Genomic DNA, 12,728 nt, shown 5'->3' with positions numbered 1-12,728 from the left:
CGTTCCCATTGCGAATAAACTATCATGTCCGGTTTTCAGGAATTGCAACTATCTTGAAATTCTTTAGAATTTTAATGGAAATTACTGAAGAGTCAAAAGCATCAATGTTATTGAGAAATGTATTACATTGTGCACCTGAAACAACAAAAACACTTACTCAAGAACACGACCGGTTTTCAGTAGAATACTGCTGGTTTACACGCATCAACCCGTTTTAGTTACAATCAGACAGATATGTAATCAGATGGTAATTAACACAACACATAAGTATAACAATATGTGTATATTAATACTCGTATTCGGTTGATGGTTTCTACAGCTTGTTCTATTTGATATTCAACGCGGAGTCGAAATTCATTCATTCATTAGCAGGAGCGAAACAAAGGCACCATAATTAGGAATTTTCTCTTCTGATAAGCTATAACGTTTCTTCAGATTTAATGTAAAACTTTTCTATCGATGTATTCCTGCACATTCCTGTCTTTATGTCTGGGATTCTGTTCAAAAATCTTAAACACATTTTCAATCATTAAAATCAATGACAATTATTATAAGTAAGATAAAAAGGATATCTAAAACTAGAGAAACGCGAAGATTACAACATCATTCAATAATTCAGTTCACACTTTCAATTATTTAAATATTCTGACCGCCAGACGTATCAATCCGCCATATTGCACTTCTTGACTAATTTAGCGATGTTAAGTCAATAAGCTATGCAAGTTGCGTTCTTGAATATATTTACTTAGGTATATGATAAAAGTATACTATGTTTGACGGTGTGAGTGAGGCCACACTATCAGTAGACAGAACCTGAAATGCAATTAAGCATACTAGTGTGAAATTACCTAATAAACAAGTTATTGTCTGAGACCTGCTTTGCTTATCTATAACGTTGATAATGTGAATATTGTTTTGTAACTAAATTAGTTTGAAGTTAATTGGAAAATTTGCGGAAAAGTTACGTATTATTTAGTCAGTTCACAGTTCCTTTAAAGAGCCGGTAGTTAGAACGTGACGCGACTCTATAATTTACGTCACCTTAAAGTTTATTTTTAAGTAAATACATGCCAATCACTTTCACAGCATGGAATGGGACAGTAATAAAAGGCACCATAATCAGATTTATGTCAATAAGTACATAGCATCTCCCACTAAACCAATTAATCCCTGAAAAGCGTGCAGTTGTTTTATTCAAAATTATACTACAATTAACAAAAGTTTTTGATAAGATGCTGTAATATTTACCTATGCTATCTTTATCTCACGTTAGTGGGACAATGACCTCATGTACCTAAGTGAAAGATTGAGGTCTGATTCAAAGAAAGAACGATTGCGTATCTCTACATTAGATACTAAAAAGAAACCTTAAAAAGTCACAAAAAACTGAAAATTCACCTTAATATAGTGGAAAGGAGTGAACCCAAAGATCAAAATTGCATAAAGTCGGCTACTTTTGCACCTACTTTAGTAAGTCGCCCTCTTAAAATTCGTTAGTGCTCTGAGATTTTAGGAGTTCTTGGCATTTTGCCATTTACGACTCTAACTTACCGCCAACCGCTCTGTCAAAGGTAAATTTAATTCCTTCCGTGTATTTTTAAGCTTAATTATCCTGGATGATTAAAAAGCGTTCATTGTTATTGACGATATTAATTAATAATTGAAAGCTTTGCTTTATTTATACGTCCCACGACATGTTACGACTTAATTATCCAATTAATTACTTACTTCGACCTTGTTTTATTGGTCGCCTTGAACTCTAGAACTCTGTTGAACTTTAATAAGTTTTGAACATTTTAGATAAATCTCAATAACAGTTGTTAACAAACAAGAGTGTATTTGGTTAACATCGGAGAAGTTTTTAGCCTTACTCACCTGATGGAAATGGTGGAAGGAGCTTAGAAAATTAAAGAATTTTAATGATATTTAATAGATTTTAGCTTATCACAAAAAATATGCAACGAATGATTGCTCTTTCCTTTTCAACCGAAACTGCGGAAAGACATTCCCCTACTGGACCTCTCTCCTAATGATTCCTAAAAAATACAGTTTTAGCACTTTTAGTGATCTGAAGGTTATCTTAGGATAGGTTTATGCCCTTCGCTTTTCTCTTTATATAGATCTAGGTATCCTATATTCACTCCACTGCGTATGAACACGTGGCCACGAAGATCTATTTGCGTTCAAAGTATTCAACCATAAAGTCTCGGTCACTAGCCATGTAAAGGCTATCTAATATCACTTTCACCTACTTCATCCACAGCTTGTCCGACTTACATAAACTCCGTTTATAGCTCCTAAACAGATTGCTTATAGGGTTATAATAAGGAAGTTAGAGTGGGAGGCGAGGTGTTAGTGTTAACCACACTGGGTCCATTCATACATTGAAAAAATAAAAATAGGCATGTCAATGATTTGCCTTTAGGTATAGAGAAATAGGTACATTTAATATTAACTTGGCATGGTCCATTTTATGCGGTTTTATCGTTAGGTAGCGATGTCTTTCAGGCAACTAATAGCTTCGGCGATACATACCTTATCAATGATGATTTGCTGAATTTGTGAAATATTAGATTTTAGTAGTGTTACCTGTAACTGAAGCTTCTTTTGATATATTCTGTTCTATTTGTTTAGTATTTATCTAAGTAGGTAGTAACTAGTCGATACTTAATTTTAAAGCAACTAAGATTTTGACAATGTAGGTCAGGATTTTTGACTTCGTTAAGTAGCTCAAGGTACAATTTCTTTACATATAAAAGCCTGTTCGTACGAATAATTACTGATGATTCATCTTAACACATAACACACAATTGATAAGATGAAGATGCAAACAATTAGTTATGACAAACAATTACATCAGTCTCATTAAAATAGCGGGCAATAAGTTGTTACTTTCAAAAAACAGACCGAGTTGGAACAATATGTTTAGTTTTAGACAATAATACAGAGTTCATTTAGCAGGGTAGCCTTAAAAATACATATTAATAAATAAAATCTTGCGGTGCCAACTAAACCCAATCTTAACAATCCAGAGTTGTTGAAATAAAAATACATTAGTCCTTTTTAAAGTAACAAATAAACAGAGAGAAAGATTCAGCTCGCATAACACTTTCACGTTGCACGCGCCTTACTCGCTTTTGCAATAGTAAGCAGCCAAATGTTTATTGATATTTTATTTGTCATCCTACTGAATTTGTATTCCTGTGGCGCGTCTGCCAGTGAGATGCAATTCTGTCGAAATGCATCCGTACGTAGCCTGCATTTGGTAGAACCTATGTTTTTGGAGCGACTCCAACTGGTCTAGTTTAAATTTTAATAAAGCATTATCAGAAATGCATTTCGTACAAACATTGTTTTAGTTGAACGGAGTTCTTGAAGCGTTTTCAAATAGCATGTTACCTGTAAGTAAATAATATTATTTAAACAGTTTTATTACGAATTTTACACATACCTACGGGAAATCACGACTAAAGGTCGTTCTTCTGGAGAGGCCTCGTGGGATAGGTACATAGAAAATGTAGAGACCTCTTCGGGATACGGTAATGTGTTGGGATATATAGCTCCCAGTGGATTTAGCATAGAAGATTTTCACTGTTTTTGCGATATAGGAGAGCATCTAAGTTCCACTATGAAGGATAGTGCACTAATCCCATGAAACCGTGGGGAGCAAGGACTATTGTAAGCGAGATTAGCAGGGGTCACGGGGAATGCTTTACATTTTGGATCGGAGTCATCTATGATATGAAAGTAAGGGAAAATTACTATTAAAGTTAAACTCTACCGGGTTCATGGCATTTTCAGGATTCGCTGGTTATACCGCTGCTTACAGAAGACGGTTACTTGTCGTTTTTTATATGAGTCGTTCTTTTAAAATCCGACATTGAAATAACACCAAAATTTTACACTCTCAACTTGCTCAAAGTCCTTCATCTCCAATACTGTAAATCTAAATAATAGAAGTTGAATGTCAACTATGTTCTCTAGTGCAAGTCACCTAGAAACCAATATTGGCTGAAGTGTCACTTGACACTTTTAACGCTGCAACGAACAAAGGCTACCGATTAAGTTTAGTCATACTTTTCCAATAGGCTGCTGTTAGCCCGATATCCAACTTGCGTCACAGTCTTAATTAAAGATTGCAGGATTTACGCCTATCTGAATTTTGTTATAAAAATACATGAGCATCATACATCAGATAACTTTACCGTCTACTAATTAAATTAATCTGGGGATAAAGATAAACCTTAATTGCTAAACTTGCAAGTATTTTTTCTTTGTAGGTGTCCTAGTTAAATGGAGCCCTAGTAGATACGTGACGTGACATATAACGATCTATAACTTTTGCACCACTTAGGGTGGATTCGACCAAACAAGAGTAAATATTTATCTTAGAATAAATCGTCAGTTTTGACATATTTCCCATAATGAAACAGTCAATGTGTCAGTTATACCAGGAGTTATTCTCGGATAAAAGTTTGGTCGAATCGGGCCATAGAGAGCACAATAGCTAATTTTGTGATATGGCACCCTTCATTCGAACCTAGCATTTACTTTTTTTTTTCATTTTAGCCACACTTTTATACTTTATTAGGGGTAAGGACGTTCCAAAGGAACAACTTATACTAACTTATGCTAGTACATTTTTATTCTCTAAGTCGACTCTTGGTTCCGATGGGCGTGCCATAAATAGCATTGCATTTAGACTATTTGCCTACATAAATCCATTTTGGAATCCGTACTTACTTTATTTGCTTGTATTTTGCAGTTGTTAGAGAAACAAAATATTTGGGTCAAGAATTTCTTCATAAAAATCCAATTAATTCAAATGAATTTTTCAAAGCCTCTCAATTTATGAAAGTATGCAGTTAAAATAACAGTTGTAAGGTTCCTTGTTGTTTGTTTACGAAGCTATTACCGCATAACACGTGCAAAGAGTTTGAATTGACGGCGTTATGCATCATGCGGCGTATCATAGTCACGCTAGAGTTTTTATAAGTGCATAAACATTACCAAAGAATATATTAGTTCCTCATGACAGATTATACTGCATACGGTTACCTTGAAACATCGTAAAAAGCAAATGTAGGTTAACTGCTACCTTAGACTGAACTAATTACGGTGTTTATTTTTTAATTTCTTGTAGACTTAAATGGCAGGCATAGCGTGTGCAAAAATAAAGGAGTTTATTTTGACCTTATATGATACAATATACGACAGGTTTTGAATAAAAATGGGTCATATTCACTCTAATCCAATTTGGGCGGGAAAAATGTAATAAAAGGGTGTAGCACCGTAGCACCTGACGGTTTTCGTAGGCCTCGTAGCTACGCGCCCCGTAGCGTAAGCTCCGTAGTTTCCGTTACAAGGCCACCCGAACGAGATTGTATTACAGCCTTATTCATCCTTTATTGCGAGCTTTTGTAAGTTCGCTTTGTGTAAAAGTGGGCCGGCTTAAATAAGCTAGAACACCGGGATGCTCCGCAAAGTTTGTCTGGTGAATCTTTTATGAGGTTTTTTGCGTAATTTGAACGCTATATCCGATTTTCTTTAGGAACTTGGGTTTGAATTATGATTTTAAGCTTAAGCAAATTAAATTCCAATGCCAGAAGAACTTTTGATAAATAATGTTATTTTCTTCAATTGTGTTAGTTGAATGTTTAAGGTTTTCATATTTATGAGATCTAATTGGTCATACAACTTTGCATTTATATAAAAAAATAAAAATACTAGCTTCTTAGCTGCCTAAAACAAACCCATGTAAGTATTTATCCTACTAATATTATAAATGCGAAAGTTTGGATGTCTGGATGTTTGTTACTCTTTCACGCAAAAACTAGTGAACGGATTTTGATAAAACTTTACAGTATTATTGTTTATAACCCAGAATAACATATAGGCTATAAATTTATGACGATCTGTGACAAACGAAATTTTACGCGGGTGAAGCCGCGGGCAAAAGCTAGTGGAATATACAGTCCATATGTGGAACGCGCATTTCTATTGTCTGAATTTAAAAGTACTCGCTCAGAGAAACGCCCATGGGCACAATAAATAACGTTTCACGTGGGTTGCCCTGTCATATACCTTGTTTGCATTTCACACTCTTATAAACACCCGGAAGCTTTTCTCTCACAACGAAACCTTCAGAGGGCTTCCTTAAAAATTAATCCACCGTAAAACATGCCTCAAAGATTAAACCAAACGTAGTAAGTCAAAAGGATTATCTCTTAACATTTTTGGTTAAAATGCTTGACTTTGAGCTTTATCTCAACGGCATAAGTTGTATTTTGAAGTAAAGGTAGAGCTTAGAGCGGGAATCGAGTGGAGCTTGAAGGAGTCCGTTAGCTTTGAGAGCCATTTACAGCTTTTCACCTCACGTTAGTCGGGGAAATAGTACTAATTGCTTAGTCAGTGATTTTGCTGAATTAAGTCTTTAACTGGCCGTAAAGAAATAATTGAATAGAAAAAAAGTATTTTACATTATCTTTTTTTAAATTAAAATAACCGGGTTAAGATAAAAAAATAAATTTAAATCCACTGTTGTTTTGATTAGACACGAGTGGATGAAACCGCGAAAGGAAAAAAAAGAAAATATTTTACAAATGTGGTTTTCAAAATAAAGAGACGATAAATTAGTAAAACACCAATAACGTTCAATAACAAAAACTAACGCTAACGTTACTTCATTTTGTCAAATATCTAAAAACTTCCAAATTGTCACCGATTCCCCGGTTACGTAGTTTTGTTACCTGCCAAAGCTAATAAAATGGTGAAAAGTCGTAATCAAATTGTCAATTAGTTTAAATTATTCATCCTGACCTGTCACATCCCCTTTCATTGTTCCCTAGGGCAGGGTTTGGCGCGATGGTTTAGAAAGTGTCAAAAAATAAATATAAATAGAACAGCCAAGTCAGTTCGAAATTGGCTTCATTGCTAGAAGGCACGTGGTTTTGGGAGAATTAAGGACTGTAAAAACAGAAATATTCTTAGAATGGGAATCGCCGCTTGACATAAGTTCTTGTACAGATTGAAGATCTAGTGACGGTTAAGACTTAAGAGCATTGCAGATGTGGTATAATAGGTAGGATTAAATGTCGTTAACAAAAGTCAAAGCATGTTATGTTTTCAAGCAAGCAAACAAAGTTGTGGTTGATAAAAGTGTTTTAGTACCTATTTTTGGCCTTTCATTGGAATTTGTTCCACGTAAACAGGTACGAGTACCTATGTGCCTTATCTTACTTCATTATTACTAAAATTTAATTATTTTTTATACCTATTTCGTTGTAGAGGCGTTTTTATTTGTGCTGTGGCATCATCCAGTGTCAGTGTCATTCCTGTTAATGAGCAGTAATGTCACTTACACGGGTGACATTTTTGTGTCACGCAGGGCGGGCGGAAATTGCCTCGCTATTCAGTTCTGTTAAATAATGTTAGCTAAGTAAAAGCTTTTTGGTTCAAAATAATGATATTTCCTTCATTCTGGGCTCGTATTATGTTGCAATAGAATCTATAGATGTAGTCTGCAAAGATATAGTTTGATTGATAAATGTAGTTTTGTGTCAATTATAGAAAAAATATTTTTGTTGTTTCCTTTTTTATACGCTCAATAAAGACACTTTATTGTGTCTCAGTGTGAAATCATAAATGATGCCCAGATATTGTATGAAACCATTTGCGAAAAGTTAAATACAACTTGCTTGTACCTAATAATCACTTTTATTTGTTAGGTCGACGACGGCCATTTCTATTAATTATTTTATTTATTTAAAACAAGTTACATAGTATTTCCAAACATTAATAATGACCTTTGACGGTGTCACAAAAAACAGTTTTAGTTTTACCGTTTATTTAATTAACTTTGACATTATTACCTTTGTTGTAGCTGTTATGTGATTTGCTATTCGTAAATAGTGCATCCACTCGCACCGTAACCCAGTTGATACGTTGCATAAACAAATTGCAAATCCCTGTAGAGCACCGACGGATCTGACCGCGTAGGAGATCCTTCCCCAGCGACTATTTGAGGCCACCTCAAATTGTTCGCTTCCTCGCTACAAAACAAACGATTGCCCCCCTTATGCCCACCACATAAACCACATTATCCTCGAGCAAACGCCTAGGGAACGAGAACAGCAGGATGACAGATTGCACCGTTACCACTCCACTCTCAATAATAAATGGAAAACACAGAATTATCAAGGCTTTGATGAATTGTTGAAACGTAGCACCATTAATTCCTAGATACGAGTTTTTGCTGACTAATAATGAACCTTGGGCTTTGTGAAATAAATAATAAAGTCGATGGAGTGTGGGTGGAAGACATTATTGTACAGCCGATATCGTCCTCCGTCGAAGTCGAAGAACTTTAGTAAAGAGTTTACTAAATAAGTAATTGTAGCCTTTCTATTGTCGAACAAGGTCATTTATAAAATATGTAACTTAGAAGCTAATGTCTTAATAAACTGTGATGTTGTTATGAAACGATAAGGTAGCGATTTGTACAAAAACATTTAAAACCTACTAGCTTTTGCCCGCGGCTTCACCCGCGTGAAATTTAGTTTGTCACAGATCGTCATAAATTGTAGCCTATATATAGTTTCATCAAAATCCATTCAGTAGTTTTTGCGTAAAATAGTAACAAACATTCAGACATCCAGACATATTAGTAAGATAGTAGTTGATTGCGGGATATTTTAGTCTAAATCTAAGGTGAATAATCTAAATCTATAGTTTTTCTCGTGTTCAGTTTTAACAAGCCGTGTTTTTCACTAAAAATTGGTGGGTAGGTATCATTAGTGTATCTAAGAGCTACCTGATAAATAAAACACCTCCAAGTGCGTGTGAGTAGATTATTCAGAAACTGATTTATTAATAACCAGCACCATTCGAAGAAAAGTGGCCTTTTCATACCTTTGTTCCGATAACATTTCATTACTGTTCAATTATAGAGCATTGTCCTAGTATCGTTACACAGAACACCTGATGGACGTTCTATGACGAGTACGTTGTTAATTGAAGTTTATTGATTGTGTGGTTTGCACTGCGATATCATGCCAGTAGGTGAAGTGTCATCTTTGTATAGTGGAATACTAACAAAGGANGTTTATTGATTGTGTGGTTTGCACTGCGATATCATGCCAGTAGGTGAAGTGTCATCTTTGTATAGTGGAATACTAACAAAGGAAATTACCTAGTAGAGACAGTTTTCCTTGGTAGAATAAGTTCTATTTATATCTTTGTTTGCTATTTTATTCAATCCATAGTAGGCACATGCTCTTACGATTTAGATTGGCGGTAACAATGATTGAAAATGCTTGATATATGCGAAAAGAAGGGATCCAATATTCCAATATACATGACGTAATTTGGTAATAACGTTTACTTTCAAAATGCTTCAACGAATATATATCATTTTTATGAGACGCTACAAAGAATTTTCATTTAAATTCCTCGCGAATATTTCTGTAACAAACTTTCCAGTCGACCATTTTGACCTTTATTGCAGCTTTTTCTCCACCGACCTTTAGTGACCCTCGTCCCGACGCTAAACATATTTGCTCCTTCTAAACATAGAAAGGTAAAACAACATAAAATAGTAGGTAGCTCTGCGTTACAAAGTCCCCACCCGGTTTTAAAACTTGGCACAAAAACTTAACAGCTTGTTCAGGAATTGTGTCTGTATTAGACGCTCCAAAACTTTTAAAAATAACGTGAACTTCAACGAAGCGTCTTTTGATGCAGTAGGTAAGTAGCATTAGGTACATTTTTTTTATGAATAGTTATAGTGATTAATGTACTAATTGAAATGCACGTAAAAGCGACGGAAAAGGCGAAGAAATCAGCTTTACGCTCTCCTAAAAAGAAGCGTTTAAAAGATGCAAGTTCTTTAACATTAATTTAATGTTTAGCAATCTGTTAATTGAACCCGAGAACCCGATTGCTATGCTATGCTTTTTACTAACCTTACTACAAGAAACCTGAAAATATACACTACTAAAGGTACGAGTACTTAAGTGGGAGGTCTCTGGCATGTTCCTTGAATCCCCGCCCTCCAGCGACCCTCGCGGCACTCCTCAACAAACTGCACCGCCGTATTGTGGAATGCGAATTGAAAAGACGAACATTTTTCTTCGGTGTCTGTGAAAGAAGCTTTGCAGCAAAGAACTGCAGTCTTTTGTTTCCTTTATGTGTCTTGGTCAAAAAGTGACACTTTATTTGTGCTAGATTTGATTCGCAAGAAAATAAATGTTATTCTAGGACATTTTTACATTCAGCGCAATGTAGAGTCAAACTAAGAATACCATGTCTGGTATTATAGGTACCAACTACTGAAAGTATGGTACCGATTTTCATACCAGTATGCTACATTTTATTATCACCTACTGATATGAAAAACACCAGGCCGTAACTTACCTTTAAGCATAATTATTATGCTTATAAAATATGTAGCATACTGGTATGAGAATCGGTACCATACTTTCAGTAGTTGGTACCGATAATACCAGACACGGTATTCTTAGTTTGACTCTACGTTGCGCTGAATGTAAAATGTCCAGAATAACATTTTATTGCCTTATGCATCATATTCAGCACAAATAAAGTGTCACTTTTCGACCAAGAAATACATAAAGGAAACAAAAGACTGCAGTTCCTTGCTATAAAGTATTGTAAACCATATTATAACGAGTAATAAAGTTGTTGAAGGACTACTTAATATTATTTCAATATAATATTATAGCAACATTTTCTCTTAATTATCAAAGTCCAATAAATTGTTTTCTAGCCACTTAAAACACAAATTAGCCCCCAAGCGCGGACGTGTCCTCATTCAGGTCCTCATACTCCTCATACGTGCACACTCAGCGCTAACACTCCTCGACGCAGCCTAGTTTCCTTCCATATAACTTGCCTGAGTCGGCAGTTGTTTTGTGCGGAAAACTCTTTTTTTTTTTCAGTAGGCTTACGGCTTTGGAGATTTCTATACTGCCAGTGCCAAATCTTCAGTATACATTTTCTTTTAAAATAATACTATTTCCTATTATTTATAATTACCTATTCGTAGTCTGTGACGTAAGATTAGTCATTAATTAAAGTAACTTGTGAATTTTAAAATTTTCTCACCTTCTATTTTGTGTTCACTGTCGTGTTATCTAATTATAAATTGTAAACAATAGCACTGTTGTGTAGCCAATTTAAACTTACATAGTAACGTAATAAAACATCATAATAATTTTTAATTCATTGAACAAATATTCTTAGTTTGGTTTTTCTTAAACAGCATAGTTTTAGAAAACTAACTAAACTAACTAACTAAGCGGTCAATATTTAATATAATATCCATTATTACACGACTGTTCCAATTTATTTTATAAGTCTGACTTTACACTTATCGCCCTCGAAAGGATTCAATGGAGACTTACATAGTTGTTACTTATTATTCATATCGTATTCCAATCCAACTCTACCATTTTTGTAAAGGAACATTTTATTTCGAGGCAAACAATAATCGAGATGACACAGGAAAACGTGACCACAAAATATCTGTCAGACAACCCTCCTAGAGCTGCAAGCTGGACGTTAACAATAAATTTTGTAAACATCGACAAAGAAACAAAAGAATGAATGATGATACACCGAAATTATTTTTACTGGCTTTTTATCCTATTTTGAACGGGGAGAGCGTCAAAGCGCGAAGTAGAGATGTGCGATGCAACAACGTAACCACGGACGTAACGGTTTTATTTTATCTATTTCGGAAATCAATGGCGCTTACCATTGACCTTACTGTTAATAATTTACATTAGCAATGAATAAAACTTATCTAATTATAGATTTCCACGACAACTTAATAAATGCTTAAAAACCGCACACCTCTACATTTGCACTTCGACGATTCTGTATGACAGTCTTAATTTCTGTTTTCTTATTACAAATAATACCTAATACATATTAATATCTTCTACTTGTTATAGAGATAGGTATTTCTTTCAAAAACTTTCATTTAAATTCAAGTAACATTTAAGTAGTTCCATTCAATTTTAACGCCACCCTTTGCGTCGTAACAATAATAACAAGAACATCCAGGTGCAAATTTGTATCGATAAACATGACAAACAGCTCGATAAATATTCATAAGGCGGCTTCACTAGTTGCGAGGATTCTGCGAGCATTCGGTCATGGCTGGGTAATTTGTTTTTGCGTCTACCCCCCTTCACGAGGGGGAAACTAATGGGGGTGGGATTGTTGTATCTTTGTACCAGGTGTATAAATTAAGGCACAGGGGATTTCGGGAACAACCCATTTCGATCTTACGTAAGCTCGCCTATTTCGAGATTGAATGTTGGATACTCTTGATTTAATTACTGTGAGATTTATTGACTACATAAAACTTACCTACATTGTCTATTCGTTTATCTATTCATGACTAAAACTGAACCGTTAATACGCAGTGTTTCCTCGGCGTTTAAATTCAATACCCTCCATTTATGTTTACGTTTATTCGTAACTATAGTTCTGTCATCTATCTTTATTTCGGTACAACATCCATTACTCTAACAAGTATGCAATGGTGCTATTTTGATGGCTTCCTCTAAATTCTCGCAGCTCATTCATGGTAATGCTAGTGGTGTTATTTTTAATGTCGGTGTAAATAAAATCTTAGTCTGTATTTTTTTTTTATTTCTTTCTTTCTATTTATAAGTATAACATGATTGAAATCCTTGTAAAAC

General features: G+C 34.8%; 1 protein-coding gene across 2 annotated transcripts in view; it reads left to right on the top strand.

Moving 5' to 3' along the window:
• nemy (cytochrome b561 family member no extended memory) overlaps nucleotides 1-12,728 on the top strand; it is a 96,317-nt gene that overhangs the window by 480 nt on the left and 83,109 nt on the right. The window lies entirely within an intron of this gene.

The sequence above is a fragment of the Ostrinia furnacalis genome, unplaced genomic scaffold (genome assembly GCF_004193835.3).
Source record: "Ostrinia furnacalis isolate ACB-3 unplaced genomic scaffold, ASM419383v2 OfSCF6389, whole genome shotgun sequence".
Taxonomy (NCBI): Eukaryota; Metazoa; Arthropoda; class Insecta; order Lepidoptera; family Crambidae; genus Ostrinia; species Ostrinia furnacalis.
This window is presented reverse-complemented; position numbering and strand designations above follow the sequence as displayed.